The sequence below is a fragment of the Ahaetulla prasina genome, chromosome 2 (genome assembly GCF_028640845.1).
Source record: "Ahaetulla prasina isolate Xishuangbanna chromosome 2, ASM2864084v1, whole genome shotgun sequence".
Taxonomy (NCBI): Eukaryota; Metazoa; Chordata; class Lepidosauria; order Squamata; family Colubridae; genus Ahaetulla; species Ahaetulla prasina.
Window position 1 is genome coordinate 274,974,921 of NC_080540.1, and position 19,635 is coordinate 274,994,555.

The window sequence follows — 19,635 nt, forward strand, 5'->3', positions numbered from 1 at the left end:
TTTATTATGCAGAACTACATACAAACACTTGGAGGATAACTCGCTCAGGATCAGATTTTGATAGAATGTTTCCTCCCATAGGAAAAGTGATTGGCAGTTGTTTTTTCTGCTTGCAGGTGACAGCAGGGAGATCCACTAATGACTTCCCTTCCATGATCTTGCATTGAATCTGTGATGATAGAGCTAGCTGTCACCAAAGTAAGGCTGAGAAACAGAATAGGACTTAGTAAGGAGGAGCATGCAGAGTATGGGATGTGGATTTGGGGCACTTCATGGACTGGAGAAAAGCACTCTATGCCATAAGGATTTAAAAAGAATGATGGAACACTTGCCCCATTGCCAGGATTAAAATGTATTTATTTATTGTTCATGAGACTTATTTTATTTATTTATTTATTTATTTTGTTGAGTACATGTTAGTTAATATATATAAGCATAAGCGTAAATTGAATACATAAAATGGATACAATTAAAGGGAACATTAGGACAGGAGTGGGAGGCATGCCCCGTACAGACCTCTTAGGAATAGGGTGAGGTCAACATTGGACAGTCTTATGTTAAAGTTTTGGGGGTTTTGGGATGAGACCACAGAATCTGGTAGTACATTCCAGGCATTAACAACTCTGTATTGAAGTACAGAGTTGTTAAACATACCACATCTCTGACATTAATACAATTGAACGCATCCAGAAATATTTTACAAGAAGAGTTCTCTGCTCCTCTGAAAACAACAAAATACCTTATACCACCAGACCTGAAATCCTGGGATTAGAAAATTTAGAACTCCGCTGACTCCGACAAGACCTGTGTTTAACACACAGAATCATCTATTGCAATATCCTTCCTGTTAAAGACTACTTCAGCTTCAATATTGTTTGCTCTTGTATTCAATAATACAAGAGTAAACAATAGATTCAAACTTAATGTTAACTGCTTCAATCTTGATTGCAGAAAATAGGACTTCTGTAACAGAGTTGTTAACACTTGGAACTCACTACCTCACTCTGTGGTTTCTTCTCAAAATCCCAAAAACTTCAACCAAAAACTGTCTACTATTTTTTTTTTTTTTATAAAAAAGTTTTATTTTTACAATCTTATCAAATAATTCATCCAATGTACAGTTATATACAATTAGTCGGGCCTGCCCAGTCATCACCCCCCTTTTTAACCTTCTTCCCTCTTCTACCTTCTTTTACTTTCCAAACCTTCCTCTCCTTCTCTTATCTACCTCCTCTCCTCCCTCCACCCTACACTCTTCTCCCTCTTCTACCCCTCTTCCTTCCTCTTCTCCTCTTTCCTACCTCCTACTCTCTCTTTTTTCCCTCCCCACCGTTCTAAAATGGCAACTGGTCAGACCCGACCCTACATTAATTATATTTATACATCTTCAATAATCCCTGTACATTAACCATCACTCCATCACTAACCTCAACCCCCCAATTCCCTTCCCCTTTACCCCCCACCCCCCACCCCGACTTCCCAGAACAAAATGCAGGGTATCAAAACTAACAATCATAATCTAAAATAATTCCTAAATTATAATCTCTAGTCTCTCCACGCTTATTCACACTCTCAATTCCCCTCTCCTTCAAAAATATATCTAATACAAATTATTTCCTAAATTTACTCATATGCTATTTGATATTTTTTTATCTGATACTTATTTTGAATATAATCAATCCACATTTTCCATTCTAAAATATATTTTTCTTGTGTATAGTCTTTCAAGTAAGCAGAGATTTTTGCCATTTCTGCCAGATTTGATACTTTAAGAGTCCATTCTTCAATTGTAGGTAATTCTTCTTTCTTCCAATATTGAGCAATCAAAAGTCTTGCGGCTGTTATTAAGTTCAGAATCAATTTAGTCTCTATAGCTGTACAATCCATAATTATTCCTAGTAAAAAGAACTGGGTAAACTTAATCTTCTTTTCAAAATATTCTGCATGATCCACCATACTTTAATCCAAAATGCTTTAACTTTTTTGCAAGTCCACCATATATGATAATAAGTAGCATCTTCACAATCACATCTCCAGCATTTAGCCTGTACATTAGGATACATACATGACAATTTTTTGGGGTCTAAATGCCATCTATAAAACATCTTATAAAAATTTTCTCTCATATTTTGCGCTTGTGTAAATTTAACATTCCTCACCCAAATTCTTTCCCAAGTTTCCAACATTATTGGTTGCTGAAAATTTTGTGCCCACTTAATCATACAATCCTTAACCAAATCAGTCTCTGAATCTATTTCTACTAATACATTATACAACCTCTTAATATGCTGTTGACCTTGATCTCTCATTTGTTTTAACAAATTATCCTCAATTTGCTTAACACCTATTTTTGATCTATTTTCCATCTAGCTTGTAGTTGTCCATATTGGAACCATGTATAATTTTTCCCTTCTTCCCCCATCTTTTCTCTAGATTTTAATTGTAACTCCCCCTTTTCCATACAAAGAAGTTCTTTATAAGTAACTACCTCCATCTTTTGATATATATTTATATTTTCTATCATGTGTCTCGGTTTGCCCATATTGGAATCTTTCCATCTAATTTGTATTGATATTTCCTCCAAACCCTCAATAATGCATTTCTAATTATATTATTTTAAATATTTTATCAACTTTCTTATCATATAATAAATAGGCATGCCACCCATATAACAAACCATAACCTTCTATATTCAGAACTCTTTCCTCAGTTAAATTAATCCAATCAGTAATTAATGATAAAACAACTGCTTCATAATACAATTTTAAATTAGGCATTTTAAGACCCCCTCTTTCCCTTATATCCTGCATTACTTTTAATTTTATTCTTGGTTTTTTGCCCATCCATACAAATTTACTAATCCCCTTTTGCCATTCCTGTAATTTAATATCATTCTTAAACACCGGTATCATTTGAAACAAAAACAAAACCTGGGCAAAACATTCATTTTATAGCCGCTATTCTTCCCAGCAAAGGTAGTTGTAACTTCTTCCAACTCTCCATTTCTTTCCATACCTTCTGCCACAATACCTCATAATTATTTTTGTATAATTTAACATTTGTAGCTGTAATATATATTCCTAAATATTTAACCTTTTAACGATTTCAAAACCTGAAGTTCTTTCTAACTCTTCTTTTGTTGTATATTCATATTTTTAGTTATCATCTTTGTCTTTTGCTGATTCACCTTAAATCCAGATACTTTACCATACTGACCAATTATATCTTTTAAACCAGTTACTGAGTATATTGGTTGAGATACAGTAACAACCAGGTCATCTGCAAAAGCTCTTAATCTATAATCTTGATGTTTAACTCTTATTCCCTTTATTCGATCGGAACCACGTATGTTATTCAGAAGAATTTCTAGAGTTAAAATAAAAGTAATGGGGACAAGGGACATCCCTATCTCGTCCCATTCTCAATTTTAAAAGTTTCTGTTAACCCACCATTTACTATTATTTGTGCTGTTTGCTTCTGATATATTGCTTTAATTGCACGAATAAAATAATCCCCAAATTGCATTTTTCTATTACTTTAAACAAAACTGCCAATCCAATCTATCAAAAGCTTTTCAGCATCCAAAAAGGAATGCCGCTGATACTTGGTTGTTTCGTTCCAAATATTCAAGTAAATTTACGATTTGCCTCACATTATATCTCATCTGCCTACCCTTAATAAATCCTGACTGATCATTATGAATTATTTGATTCATCACTGGCATTAATCTATTAGCCAATATCTTGGTAAATATCTTGTAATCAGTATTTAAAAGTGATTTAGGCCTATAATTCTCTGCTTTAATACCATCTCGATCTTCCTTGGTATTAACGAAATAAAGGCTGTCCTCCATGAAGGGGAACATCTCCTCCCATTTGAATTTTATTAAATAACTCTTTAAGTGGTTCAACCATCTCATTTTGTAAATTTTATAATAAACAGCTGTTAAACCATCTGTTCCTGGTGCTTTACCGATTTTAAGTTGTTTAATTGCTAAGAAAATTTCCTCTGAAGTAATTAATTGATTCAATTCTTCTCTTTGATTTTCTGTAAGCTCACAAATATTTTGTTGTTGTAAATATCTTTCTATCTCTGTATCATCAACCATATCCCTAGAATATAACTTACTATAATACTCTAAAAATGCTTTTTTAATCAAGTTCTTTTGATAAACTTCCTTACCCCTATATTCTATTTTATCAATCGTTCGTGATTTCTGTTTTTTCCTTATTAAATAGGCAAGCCATCTTCCTGGCTTATTGGCATTATTAAACGTATTATGTTTTACATATTGTAAATTAATTGCTACTTGATCTGCCATCAACATATTAAACTGACCTCTCAATATATTTATTGATTCTTTTATTTTACTATTTCCTGGGCTATTTATCAATAATTGTTCTTTCTTTTAATTTCCTCTTCCAGTTCCTTTTTCTTTTCTGCAATTTATTTTTGTATTTAATATTCATTTGTATAAGATTTCCTCTCATATAAGCCTTACTGAGTCCCAAATCATCTCTATAGATGTCTCTTTTTCATATTCATAATAAAAATTCTTTCATTTGTTTTTACATTCATTTACATTTTGTTCATATTTAAACAAATTCTCATTCAACCTCCATGATCTCCTAGCCTCCTTTTCCGATCAAATTCAATCCAAACTGGACTATGATCAGATAAAGTTCTTGAACAAATCTTCGTCTTCTTCACTCTAGAATACAAGTCATTAGTAATCAAAATAAAATCAATCCTCGAAAATGATTGGTGCCTATCAGAAAAGAAGGTAAAATCCCTCTCTTCTGTATTATGTTCTCTCCAAATATCTCTTAATTCCAAGTCCTCCATCATTTCAAAAAAAGCCTTTGGTAATTTCGCCCTGCTTGATATCTTCCTTAAGCTTTTTTTGTCTTTTTGAGTATCCAACACACCATTCCAATCACCCATTAATATATATGATTTATAATCCCAAAATACTATTCTTTTATGTAAAAACTTGAAAAAATTTTCTTGTTGTTGATTGAGCATAAACTCCTATTAATAATGTCTTCTTTCCTCCAACAAGAGTTCAATAGCAATGTATCTTCCTTGCTTATCCACCTCAATTAATTTTGCTGATATATCCTTCTTTATATATATAACTAAACCATTTTTTTTCTCCAAAGAGGAGGCAACAAAATGTACTCCCAGTTTTGAATTTATCAAATATTTCTGGTCTAAAGATCTAATATGTGTTTCTTGTAAACAAGTAATGTCATTTTTAAATTGTTTCAAATAATGAAATACTTTCCTTCTCTTCTGCGGTGAATTCAAACCATTAACATTCCAAGATAATAGTTTAATTGCCATTATCGGCCAAAGGAAACTTTTGGAACACTAGCATAAATCACATTTTGCTTTAGGCCTTGCTCCTCCCACTGTTTCCGTTGTAGTAGTTGCCAGTTGTTGTTGTGCCTTCATCTCTTGTTCCTTGCGTTTAGCAGCAGCTCTTGTCAGCCTTTGTTCTTTTGAATCTGGACCCGTCATAGGTATTTCCAACACTTGTAATAAATCTTCTTCCATCGCAATCTGTTCTTGAACCTGCTTCACTTCTCTTTCCTTCACTTCAGTCTCCTTTCTTCTAGCATCCAGTGGAGAAAGACTTCCAACTTTTAATGCCTCAACATAAAATTCTCTCGCTTTTCCAACTGTATTGAGACGATGTACTTTCCCTGCATAATATACTATTATACCAGTTGGAATATCCCATCTATATTCAATCTGACGTTTTTTAAGTTCATTCACCAGGAAGGCAAATTCCTTTCTAGCCCTTAACATTTTTGGTGGAATTTCCTTTAATATTAAAATATCCTGACCAGCAATCTGAATCTTCTCCCCCTTATATGAGGCTTGCAAAATCTGATTTCTCACTGTTCTATTTGTAAAATAAATAACAACATCCCTTGGCAACTTTTTTTGCCTTGCTATCCAAGAATTCACACGATATATTTTATCAATTTGATAAGCCACATCTGCTGGACGAGCTGCTAATATCTCAGCAAATACTTCAGAAAAATTTTTCCTTAAATCCTCTTCTTTATTCTCTTTCAGACCACGAATTCTTAGAGCAAATTCCATATTTCTGTATTGTATCAAAACTATTTCATCATCTGTTTTTTCCATTTTACTTTGAAATTCAGCCATTTTATTATATAATTTTGAATTATGTTGCTTAATTTCTTCAACCTCCTCTTCCAATAAAATCACATTATTTGCCAAACTTTGTACTGCAATTACAAATCCTTCCTTAACTTCTTTATTTCCCACTTGAATTTCTGATATCTGCTCTTTCATTTCAGACATCTCCTCAGTTATTACTTTAAATTTTTCTTGCATAAAGTCTTTTAAATTCTCTTGTACCGCCTCTAAGTTCAATGTTCTAGTCTCCACTGTATGAGCTGGAGAGGCACCAGCTGAGGAGATTCCAGAGCCCTTTGTTACAGTAGACTTTAATTGTTTGGCTGCCATCTTCTATAAAATTATTTATTTATTTCCAACTTAATATTCAGTTTAAATCTTCTTAACCTCTGAGAAACACAGTCCTTTAAAGCTTTTTTAAAGCAATATTTAAAAAGAAAATCTCTCCTAGATTCTAGGCAGCAAAGAGTTAAAGAGTTAAAGCAGCAAGTAACATGCAAATTACCAACTGCAGACAAACGCTGAAAGTATCACTTTCGCTTTCCACTCGTTAACTTGTTAACAATTCGCCTCCATTTTCTTGCTGTTTTCAAACTTGTTACAAAGTATCGGGGAATCGGCTTAGCTACTTGCATAAAGTTCTCCCACTTTCGTTCTGTCCGGTATAATCCTTTATTGTCCAAAATAAATCTCGGCGTTTGGTCGTGGTGATTGGTTCCGCCCAAGCAGAAGAATCCTCGGATCTGGAGCTCTTCGGGTTGCTGGAGGGAACTTAACCCTTCAAACCCCTTTTTTCTCAGGGGCTTTAGGGAAATTCAACCTCTACCCTCAGCTCACCCCCTCCTCTTCTCCCGAAGAGAGGGTTTTTCGAACCGCTGGACAGCAGATTTAAGCTGTCCTAGCGATTCCACAAAATCCAGAGGTTGGTGATCGTAAAGATCACCGCCATCACCTACGGTGCCAAACCGGAAGCCCAAAAACTGTCTACTATTAACCTCACCCCATTCCTAAGAGGAGTATAAGGGGCGTGCATAAGAGCAGAAAAGTGCTTACCGTTCCTGTCTTATTGTTCCCTTTCATTATATCAAATTAATATAGTTGTTTCATACTTTTGCTTATATATATGCTTATATGATGTGTTGTTTTTTTTTATGTCAATGTTGCATATACTGTTGTGACAAAATAAAATAAAAAAAGTCATATTTTCTGCAATTGAGTTTGGAGCAGTTCACTTTAAGTTTGAATCTATTGGGTGCTCGTGTATTGTTGTGGTTGCAGCTGAAGTAGTCTTCAACAGGAAGGACATTGTAGCTGATGATTTTATGACCTATGCTTAGGTTATACCGAAGGTGGCATAGTTCTAAATTTTCTAAACCCAGAATTTCAAGTCTAGTGGCATAAGGTATTTTGTTGTGAGCAGAGGAGTGGTTGACTCTATTCATGAAATATCTCTGGACTCTCTCAATTGTATTAATGTCTGATATACAGTGTGGGTTCCAGACAGATGAGCTGTATTCGAGAATTGGTGTAGCAAAGGTTTTGTATGTTCTGGTTAGTAGTGTAATATTACTGGAGAAGAAGCTATGCAAGATTAGGTTTACAACTCTTAATGCCTTTTTGGTGATGTTGTTACAGTGGACTTTGGCACTTAGATCATTTGATATGAAAACTCCAAGGTCTTTAACAGGGTGGGGGTCATCTATAAGGTCATGTCCACTTAGCTTGTATTTTGTATTCTGATTCTTTTTGCCAAAGTATAAGACAGAGCATTTGTTGGTTGAGATTTGGAGTTGCCAATTTTTTACTATTCTGACACAAAGTCAAGATCTTTTTGAAGGGTAGCAGCATTGTTGGTAGTGTTAAATAGTTTAACATCATTAGTGAAGAGAACACAGTTATTTATAATATGATCACAAAGGTCATTTATGTATACTATGAAGAGTGTTGGTTCTAGAACGCTGCGTTGGGAGACATCACTCTTGACAGGTGCAGGATTTGATAGGGCACTCCTTATTTTGACCACTTATTGTCTGTTTGACAGGAATGCAGTTATCCAATTATGGAGGGGTCCGGAGATGCCGTAGGATTTTAGTTTTAGAAGTAGTTAGTAATGTACCACTGAATCAAAGGCTTTACAGAAGTCTATGCAAACTGCATCTATTGCTTTGCCCTGATCAAGATTTGTAGTCCATACGTTTTGCAGTGTAGAAGTTGTAGATTACAGGATAATTTTTTTCTGAAACCAAATTGTTTATTAGAGAGTAGGTTTTTTGTTTCTAGGTGGAGGTTGGTTAATGATTAATCAAACAACTATTACTTTGCAGGTGACGCAGCATAAAGAGAATGGTCTGTAATTTTCAACTAGGCTGGGGTCTCCCTTTTTGAAGATAGGAATGACCATGGCTAGTGACCATAGGTTGGGTAGGGTGTTGGTCCTGAAAGATTTTTCAAAGATTATGCTTAGGGCTTCTGCTATAACAGTGGAAAGCTTTTTTAAGAAGTATGTATATACTCTGTTTATATCTGCTTATACTCTGCTTATATCAAAGGAATTCAAGGCAGTTTATATATATGACTCCCATATCTAATTTTTATCTAAATACTGTTTCAGCTCCTTGCCTCTATATCAGACACTTGAACCAAATTGCAACAAGATAAAAAGAAAGCCATATTTTCATATATACTCAATTTTCTTCTCACTTCTCCACTTAAGTCGGTAGGCTTAATAACATCAACAGTATACCCAGCTTTTCAACTTTAATACAACCCAGTGACCTTCCAAAGAAAATGTATACATGATTCTATGTATTGTACATGTGCTCTTCTTAGGAAAACATTTTGTTAAACATGTATTTAACAATGCAGTTCTACATAGGCTTATTTCAGCCCTATTCATTATGTTTAGGATTTCAGCCAAATATTCCCTTTTTTAAAAAAAATATGGAGGTTTAAAACTTTAATTAGATGATGCTGGGGAATAAAAGATGATGATGAGCTATAAGCCTTAATTTATAAAGATAAGTTAGAGGGCCATTAGGCCTCACATTCTGCCCCACTGTATGCATTCAAGCACAACTAGCAGGACAACATATATTTCTTCCACTTTGTTTCCCAACAGTTGTCTCTGTGTTAAATGTGTTGCTCCTGCAGCAATCTATCCTAGTAGCCCCACCTTCCTTTCTCTGTGCATTTCTTTTCTTTCTTATTGCTTAAGCAAAGTCCAGCTCAATTTTTAAGGTCAAGAAAATCTTTTGAGTCTCTGAGGTTTGTAATCAGTAACTCTGGATGTTGTGAATAGCACATTTAATGCCATCTACTTAATTACTGCGGTGTTGATAAGGTTGCTCGAATCCAGAAAGCTTCATTAAATTTTAAGACCTAGCTCCTCATAAACAAATGTTACTGCTTGTGCAGATTGGTATCACTAAATGGAATAAAACAGAGTCTGGGGCATTCGAAGGATGCTGATAAATTTAAGGTGATTTCAGTCCAGCTGTTTACAGATTTATTTTTAATAAATTACTGAGATGGGTTATCGTCATCAGCTTCCTAAAGCACACCATGACAAGTCAGAATCTCTAAAGAACTCCTTTGCTTTGGGAGCCATTTTAATTTGTTTAATAACAAAAAAAAAAACACCAACAGCAACTGAAAGTTAATTAAAAGAGAAAACAAACAGCATCAAATTCCTGAACATTTTCATGTGATTATTAGCAAACCCAGCAGGGCCGCTGTCTTCCTTTAGAAAAGGCAGCTACAGAGTTGTAAGAGGCAGTTGAGCTCTTTGAAAGATGATAGCGATTTTTGAGGCAAAGCAAGAAAAAGTTTTTAAAATTTATCTTTCAATATATCATAAGAGTCTGATGAACAAAACGTGTTTGCCTTATCTGAAAAGTCTTCTATCCCTGATTTTTTCAACAGAGGAATTAGTCTTGAATCAGGATGGTGTAGCTTAAGAGCACTGCTCAAATAACAGACCTTTAGAGACATAAATCTCTTTAGGGTTATGAGTGCACATTGCCAATTGATATCCTACTAGAGTCATTCATATATATATATTCATTCATATATATATATATATATATATATATATATATATATATATATATATATATAGGTCTTTGGTTGTTCGGGTTTTCTCCCGTGTAAAATTGGAAGTGTCTTGGCGACGTTTCGACGAAGTCTCATTCGTCATCTTCAGGCTTCAGCTTCGTGCTTCTGGGAGCAATGTGTGATCGCAGCTGTTTCTTCCTTTTAACTGCTAGTGGGGGTTTGAACTGATTGGGTGGGAGCTTGGCTGTGCTCTGATTGGATGGGGTTTTCTGTGCTCTGATTGGCTGGGGTGTGTCCTGTGTTGGTGGGGGCTTGGTTGTGCTCAGTCTAGTCTGTGCTGCAGGGGATTTGAGATGGTGAGCTGCATAGCTGTTGTTTGGCTTTGTGGTCGTGCTACATCTTCATAGTGGGTGTCAGTCTGCTGCATGAATGGATTGGAGGGTTTGAAATGGCTAATGTTGCAGCTGCGGTCTGGCTTCTGGTCCTTGGTCGTGTTTCATGATCAGTGTGGGTTTGGGTCTGCTTTCTGGGTGGATGTGGTGGTGACATCCTGTGTGGACCTTGTGAGTGTGGGTCTGGTGTCATTCCTCGTGTTAGGGACTCGTTTGTCAATAAGGGCGGGTTTCAAATGGCTGGTAGGCGGAGGTGTCATCTCGTTTGTTCATGCTGTGTGGGCGTTTTTCTATCTCAATGGCTTCTCTGATTATTCTGTTGTTAAAGTGTTCAGTTTTGGCGATAGTTCTGGTCTTTTTAAAGTCAATATCATGTCCTGTGACTTTAAAGTGTTGGACCAGGGAAGAAGTTGGTTCCTCTTTTTTGAATGAGTTCTTGTGTTCTTCAATGCGTGCACTTATTCTTCTGTTGGTTTGTCCAATGTATGTGGTGGGGCAGGCGGTGCATGGGATTTCATATACTCCTTGATTTTCTAACTCAATTTTGTCTTTGGGGTTTCTTAGGATGGTGGATATTTTTCTGTTTGTGCAGAATGCTGTCTTGATGTTGTGTTTGTGGAGGATCTTGCTGATTCTGTCTGTGGTGCCTTTTATATATGGGAGGAGGGCTGTGCCGTTTTCTTGTTCTCTGTCTTGGATTTTAGTGGGGGGTTCTTTTTGGATTAGCTTGGTAATCTTATTTGTTTGGAATCCATTGGATGTTAGTACGTTAGTGAGAGTGTCTAGTTCGGGTTTTAGGTGTTGTTCATCAGCTAAGCATTTTGTTCTGGAGATGAGTGTCTTGGCTACGGAGTTGATCTGTGCTGGGTGGTGGTGTGAGAGTGCGTGCAGATAGCGGTTTGTGTGTGTTTTCTTCTGGTAGATGGTGTGTCCTAGGGAGCCATTGGGTTTTCTGTAGACTAAGACATCCAGGAAGGGAAGTTGGTTATTAACTTCTGTTTCCATGGTGAACTGTATTTTGGGGTGTAGGCTATTGAGGTGTGTGAGGAAGTTGTCAAGTTTTTCTTTCCCGTGTGGCCAGATTATGAAGGTGTCGTCTACATATCTGAGCCAGAGTTTGGGTTTGTGATCAGATTTTTCTAGAGCTTGGGTTTCAAAGTGTTCCATGTAGAGATTGGCAATGACAGGTGAGAGGGGTGATCCCATGGGTGCTCCTTCTACTTGTTTGTATTTTTGTCCGTTATAGATGAAGTATGTGTTGGATAGGCAGTGGTTGGTCAGATCTAGGATGTGCTTGGGGGGGTTATATTTGTTTTGGATAGCTGTCAAGGCTTCTTTGATTGGCACTTGGGTGAAGAGGGATATGACATCAAAGCTCACGAGTAGGTCGCTGGGCTGTAAGTTTTGTTTCTTTATGATCTCTATGAACTGGAATGAGTTTTTTACGTGTGAGGTGATGGATTCTGCATAGGGCTGTAGTTGTTTGGCGAGAATTTGGCTAGGTTTTGTAGAGGTGAGCCTATGGAGCTGACTATGGGTCTGAGTGAGGTTCCTTCTTTGTGTATCTTGGGGAGGCCATAGAGCTTAGGGCATCTGGATGATTTCTCTCTGGGAATGATTCTTTGTTGGATTTCTTCGCTGATGGGGGAGGCTTTTATTTTGGATCTAGTGGTTTTTTCTAGGTAGGTGGTGGGGTCTGTGTTTAGGGGCTTGTATGCAGGGTCTTGGAGTAGGTTGGTTAATTTGGTTTGGTAGTCAGATGTGTTCATAACCACCGTGGCGTTGCCCTTGTCTGCTGGTAGGATTATTATGCTGGTATCTTTTTTCAGGTTAAGTAGTGCTGTCTGTTCCTCTTTGGGTAAGTTGCTTTTGGGTGGCTTGCTGGTGCAGAGGATGTTGGAGATCTCGAGTCTGATTTTGTTAGCGTCATCGGGGTTGATTTTGGTCAGGCTGGTTTCAACTTCGCATATAATGGTTTCGGTGGGGATGTATTTGGGAGTGACTGCAAAGTTGAATCCTTTACACGGGAGAAAACCCGAACAACCAAAGACCTATATACAAACACCCGTGAAAACCTCAGAAAACAAATATATATATATATATATATATATATATATATATATATATATATATATATATATATATATATATATATATATATGTCTTTGTTGCTCGGGTTTTCTCCGTGTAAAATTGGAAGTGTCTTGGCGGCGTTTGAAGTCTCATTCGTCATCTTCAGGCTTCAGCTTCGTGCTTCTGGGAGCAATGCTCCCAGAAGCACAAGCTGAAGCCTGAAGATGACGAATGAGACGAAGCCGCCAAGACACTTCCAATTTTACACGGGAGAAAACCCGAGCAACCAAAGACCTATATACAAACACCCGTGAAAACCTCAGAAAACAAATATATATATATATATATATATACACACATACATAAAAGAAAAGATACGTTCATCAAGGTACAACATTTACAACACAATTGATGATCAATATATCAATATAAATCATAAGGATTGCCAGCAACAAGTTATAGTCATACAGTCATAAGTGGAAAGAGATTGGTGATGGGAACTATGAAACGATTAATAGTAGTGCAGATTCAGTAAATAGTCTGACAGTGTTGAGGGAATTATTTGTTTAGCAGAGTGATGGCCTTCGGGAAAAAACTGTTCTTGTGTCTAGTTGTTCTGGTGTGCAGTGCTCTATAGCGTCGTTTTGAGGGTAGGAGTTGAAACAGTTTATGTCCAGGATGCGAGGGATCTGCAAATATTTTCACGGCCCTCTTCTTGATTCGTGCAGTATACAGGTCCTCAATGGAAGGCAAGTTGGTAGCAATTATTTTTTCTGCAGTTCTAATTATCCTCTGAAGTCTGTGTTTTTCTTGTTGGGTTGCAGAACCGAACCAGACAGTTATAGAGGTGCAGATGACAGACTCAATAATTCCTCTGTAGAATGTAAAATATGTATGTATGTAGGTAGGTAGGTAGGTAGGTAGGTAGGTAGGTAGGTCGGTCAGTCTTTGGTTATTTGGGTTTTCTCCCGCGTAAAATTAGAAGTGTCTTGGCAACGTTTCGACAAAGTCTCATTTGTCATCTTCAGGCTTCAGCTTCGTGCTTCTGGGAGCAATGTGTGATCGCAGCTGTTTCTTCCTTTTAACTGCTAGAGGGGGTTTGAACTGATTGGGTGGGAGCTTGGCTGTGCTCTGATTGGATGGGGGGTTTTTTGTGCTCTGATTGGCTGGGAGTGTGTCCTGTTTGGGTGGGGGCTTGGTTGTGCTCAGATTAGTTTGAGTTGCAGGGGGATTTGAGCTGGTGAGCTGCATTGTTGTTTGGCTTCGTGGTCGTGGTCGTGCTACATCTTCAGAGTGGGTGTCAGTCTGCTGCATGTATGGATTGGAGGGGTTTGAAATGACTAATGATGCAGCTGCGGTCTGGCTTCTGGTTCTTGGTTGTGCGTCATCATCAGTGTGGGTTTGGGTCTGCTTTTTGGGTGGATGTGTGGTGGTGACATCCTGTGTGGATCTCGTGAGTGTGGGTCTGGTGTCATTCCTCGTGTTAGGGACTCGTTTGTCAATAAGGGCGGGTTTCCAAATGGCTGGTAGGTGGGAGGTATCATCTCGTTTGTTCATGCTGTGTGGGCGTTTTTCTATCTCGATGGCTTCTCTGATTATTCTGTTGTTAAAGTGTTCAGTTTTGGCGATAGTTCTGGTTTTTTTAAAGTCGATATCATGTCCTGTGGCTTTAAGGTGTTGGACCAGGGAAGAAGTTGGTTCCTCTTTTTTGACTGAGTTCTTGTGTTCTTCAATGCGTGCACTTATTCTTCTGTTGGTTTGTCCAATTTATGTGGTGGGGCAAGCGGTGCATGGGATTTCATGGTTAGTTAACCAGGCCTGGTTATGGGATGGAAAGAGCATTGGTCGATGATCTTTGGTGAGTACGAGATGGGGATAGTGCAACCATCCTGGCTCTTCTTGACCTTTTAGCAGCTTTTGATGCCATTGATCATGATATCCTTTTGCGCTGGCTGCAGAGGATGGGGATTGGAGGCACAGTTCTGTGCTGGTTCGGCTCCTTTCTCCATGACAGGTATCAATTGGTATTGATAGGAATTGAGAGATCCATCCCTCAGTTGTTATTCTGTAGTGTACCACAAAGTTTGATACCTTATGACACTGGGATTGGTCTGTACTACTCATGCCAGCAGAGGAGGCATGCTGAAGGTCCCATATCCTGATTATTCTAGTGGTGGGATCCTGGAGGAAGGCCTTCTCTTATGTTACTCCTATCCTTTGTAACATCTCCCCCCTTTGTAACATCTCCCCCCATGTGAAGTTGGCCTCAACCCTCCTATCTTTTCGTAAGGGCCTAAAAACTCGGCCTGGAATCCCAATGGGGGATGAACACAATGGAAGTGATTGATTGAGTAATAACAGGTTCTACCTACCCCCGCCTCCAGTTCCCACTCTCCCCATGCGTCCTTGGTTTTAATGTATGATTTTAACTTTTTATGTTTTAACTGTATATGTAACTATAAGCTGCATAGAGTTGCCTTGGGGTAAGATGGTAAAATTTTATAAATAGATAAATAAAAAATAAAAATCCAGCCAATATGATAATATCTGTGTGGGTATGCACGCGCACATGCATGAGCACACTCATGTGGTCATACCTTTGAATCAGTATTGATTGCCTGGACCTGAAGCCTAAAGTGGGAAGATTTAGGAAGGGGTTTGCCATTGTCTCCTGCCTTGGGCAGAAGAGTGACTGGCCTAAGATCACCCAGTTAGCTTCATGCCAAAAGCAGGATTAGAACTCACAGCCTTCTGTTTATTATTTAGCCTGCTGTTTTAACCAGCATATGAAACTGGCTCTCATGTTAGTTAATTTGGCTTCCTCGAAGCAGTTACATGCATCATTAATCTGTATCAAATTTACTAGGACTTATATATTCCTTTTTACAAGACAGCATTTCTGCATAGTGGGAACAGTGTGAAATAGTATTCTTTCCGTGAGAAAGAAAAAAAATTGCTTCTTTCTTTGTTTCAATGAAATTGCTAAAAGCTCTGAGTTTGTAAAAAGAGGAATGTATCATTAAGAACACAAAACCTTTAACACCAATATACTTTATAGTGTGTTATATAATGAGATGAAAATTACTTGACAGCAGCTAGTAATCATAGCATAAATATGAATAAAACATTTACATAACAGCACATTAATTTAAGTGTTACCAATCTTTTTAAAGCTTGAATAATAATGATTTTTTACAAAGTAGGAACGTTTCTAATAAACCCCCCAAAAAACCTGTTGCATATAACAGAAATAAAATAGAATTCGATATGCAATTACTATGTGCTACATATTTTTAATATGTGTTATATTTATTTCTTGCTCAACTGTAACCCTTTCCTGAAGTGGCCACATACATTCATTTATCATTTTAGTGCTTTACAATATCGCAAATTTGAGGTTCTCTTAGATTATCTGGATAATATGCCATTTTTAGGAAATAATGAAGGATTTTCAAATCCTTGGGTTGTTTTTTTTAACCATAGCAATCATTTACTCCTATCTACACTATTCTCAAAATTGCCTTTGCTTGTCAGATTTAAATGAGCTTTACTTCCTTGCTCTGTTAGAAATTGCCTAATATAATGATATTTACATAACTACTACACTTCAAAACATTGTTCTTTCTAAATAAAATAAATTCTAGTAACATAATGTTGTGAAAGGAAGGGGAAAAAAGGAAAGAGAAGAAGATAAAGTTGAATAAATTAGATAAAAGTGGAAGAAACAAGAATGGGAATAAGGAACGTTGCTTCTTTACAAGAGAAAGCACAGAAGAAACCATTAAAATAATGCAACCAAAACTCAACAGCAATTTGGGATAGCATGGGGGGGGGGTTTCGCATTTAAGATAAGATAAAGCACTATATCTTTATGAGTTTACTGCATCTATTTTGCCTCTGACTTTGAATCTACTCACACCTTTCTCACAAATGTTAATGATTTGGTACTTTGACTTTAGCAAGGCACTCAACAGTCACTTTCATGAGATTCTAGTAAAGATAGATAAATGAAAGCTTCATTATGCTACATCAGATGGCTACAGTACTGGTTGAACAATTGTAATTGATTGATTATATCCCATCAACTCATTGTCAAATCTTAGTGACTATATAGATTTTTTCCATGATGATTTGTCCCTAACCCAATCTTTCAACAGGGCATCCAGCCTCCCTGTAGTCCATTCACTGGTCTTCCTTTTTTCCCTCTTTCCTTCCCCTTTTTCCCAGCCTTCACCAGAGAGCATATTCTACACAGTGTGTCCAAATGGGATAATTTGAGCCTAGCCATTTTAGTATCAACTGAGAACTTTGAGTTAATTTCTTCAGTGACTGTTTGTTAGTTTTCTTGATTGTCCACAGCAGGGGTCTCCAACCTTGGCAACTTTAAGACTTGTGGACTTCAACTCCCAAAATTCCTCAGCCAGCTTTGCTGTTGAAGTCCAACAAGTCTTAAAGTTGCTAAGATTAGAGACCCCTAGTCCAAGTATTCTCAGGGGTTTTTTCCAATGAACAATTGTACTTGATAAATATATGTCACTAGCTCTGTATTAAACTAGAAGGTAGCCTTGAATGCTGTATCGCAAGGTTCAATTCTAGGCCCTGCACTGTTTAATAAAAGTATTACAGGAGTTCTTAGAAAATATGATAATAATATTTCCAGATGATACAGCTGAGAAGGAATAGCATGGAAAGCAGACACTTTAAGGGACAATCTAAAGATTCAGGAGGATCTTGAGAACAATGGGCAAAAGTCAACAAATATGAATATCAACACAACCAAATGCAAATTCCTAAATGTGGGCAGGAAGAATAAAAGAAATGGCTGTAGAATGATGGGTGGAGGGACCATATTGAGGGTAGTACATAGCTGACATAAACCAAGAGTGTGATGCAACTGTAAAGAAAAAAATTCTAGACTGAATCAAGAGAAATGCAGAGTCAAGATGAAAGAAAAGCTACTGCTCCTAGCTATTCTGCATTATTCAGACTACATTTAGAATGTTGCATCCAATTCTGGGCATGCATTCTTGGAAGGAAATTTATAGACATGAGTGACTCCCATAGACAGTAATCAAGACTAGAAGGAAAACCCTATGTGGAGCATTTGGAGAGGCTGGGTATCTTTAACCAAGAGAAGAAAAGATGCGGACAGATATAAACCCTACCTTTCAATAGGCTGGCATGTAAAAGAGGTGGCATAATTGTTCAAAGTTTATTGAGAAGGCTGGACAAGAAATAATGGGCTTGAATTATAAGAAATCAGATTTCATTTGGATATCAGATAACGCATAACAGGAGGAGTACTTGAAAAATGAAATGCCTTAGGAGGTGGTGAACTTTCCTTCCCTGAATATGTTTCAACAGCAGCTAATTGGTCATAGAGGTTTTCTAGTAGTAGATCGTTTACAGGAGGCTAGATGCTAGAAAATTTCCAAAGTCCCTTCCAACCTTTATATTCAATGAAAGGATGTAAGTCACATCAGATCACAGTAACTAGTTAACCTTGTTTGATCTTGGAAAAAAACTATGGAGGATCAGACTGCCTTTTACTTGGATGATACCAAGTACTTTTTAAAAACATCCTGGAAAGTGGCAGACAAATCATGTCTATATTATTGCCAAGAAAATAACATAGATGTGTCCATGTAGTCACTAGGATTTAAGCAAAAATTTTACTTAAATGTAATTTTAAAAACATAATAAATAATCAAACAAATTCATTTAAAATTGTAAAGTGTTCTTTATATGGTATGCACTGGTCTACAATTTTTTTTATCCATGTAATATAGATTTTTCTTCCTGCATGAAACTGGAAATCGATAGATTTCACAGGAGGTAGACTTGGTCTTGACCCTTTCCCACTGCTGATGTGATTGCACTGCTCTTGTTTGCAGAAGAGCCATCGGTTTACTCTCCTGAAATCACTTTCTCTCCAATCTCTCTGCTATATGAAGGAAAAGATTGGAGAAGGAATTCCAATAGTACTATAAGCTGTTTGCATGGCATGCCAGTGGCTCCTAGCCCTAGTCTGGCACAATCACATTTCTTTCAATGTGTACAAGAACAAACAGCTTCCTTTTGTGCAATCCTCCTCTCTAAACTCTCTACTCTGACCTGACCTCAACTAAATCATCCTTAGCCATTATGGCTATGAGGTGCCAACCTAAAATTGTCTCAGGATGAATTCAGTGTCTATAATATACACTCTAGACTTAGAATGAAGTCATACTGGCAGGGTAACAATTGCAGTCATAGTCCACCACACTGAATGGTATATTCCAAAATAGCTTTTCCTAAATGAGAGTTCCCTAAATTGGCACTATATGTCCCAGAATTTTTAACCAGCTAGGTGGAGTGAATGAGTTTTGGGAGACAATATGTTGGAGAAACCATATATACTGAGAAAGATATAGAACACTAGAATGGTGTTCTTCAACCTTGGCAATTTTAAAATGTGTGGTCTTCAACTCCCAGAATTCTATAAGTCCTAAAGTTACCAAAGATAGAAACACTGTTCCAGTGTCATAGTGTGGGAAGAGGGGAAAAATGCATACCAAGGTAACAATTGCTACTGCTGGGATTACAAAATGACGATTACAGAAATCTGGATGAGCATACTTCATTTATTACCAGCTACTGGTCTTCTGCCCAGCTTTCTAGTTATCTAGTTTCTAGTTAGTCCTACTTATCACTAGCAAAATAACAGGGCCTCCAACCATTTCTAGTCCTCCAATGCCAAATTGGGCAGGATGTCCTATCAACAGGATGGCAAACTAATGGGAGCCATTTCTGCCCACTTCTAATATTTAATATGATGAAAACTTGGCTTGATCACTGTTTACAGTGACTTAGCTGCCTCTGCTTTTATTTTGTGCATTTAAGCTGATCTTGATGAGTCTTTCCTTGATTATAATGAACACTGCAGTTTCAGAGCATAGTTCAG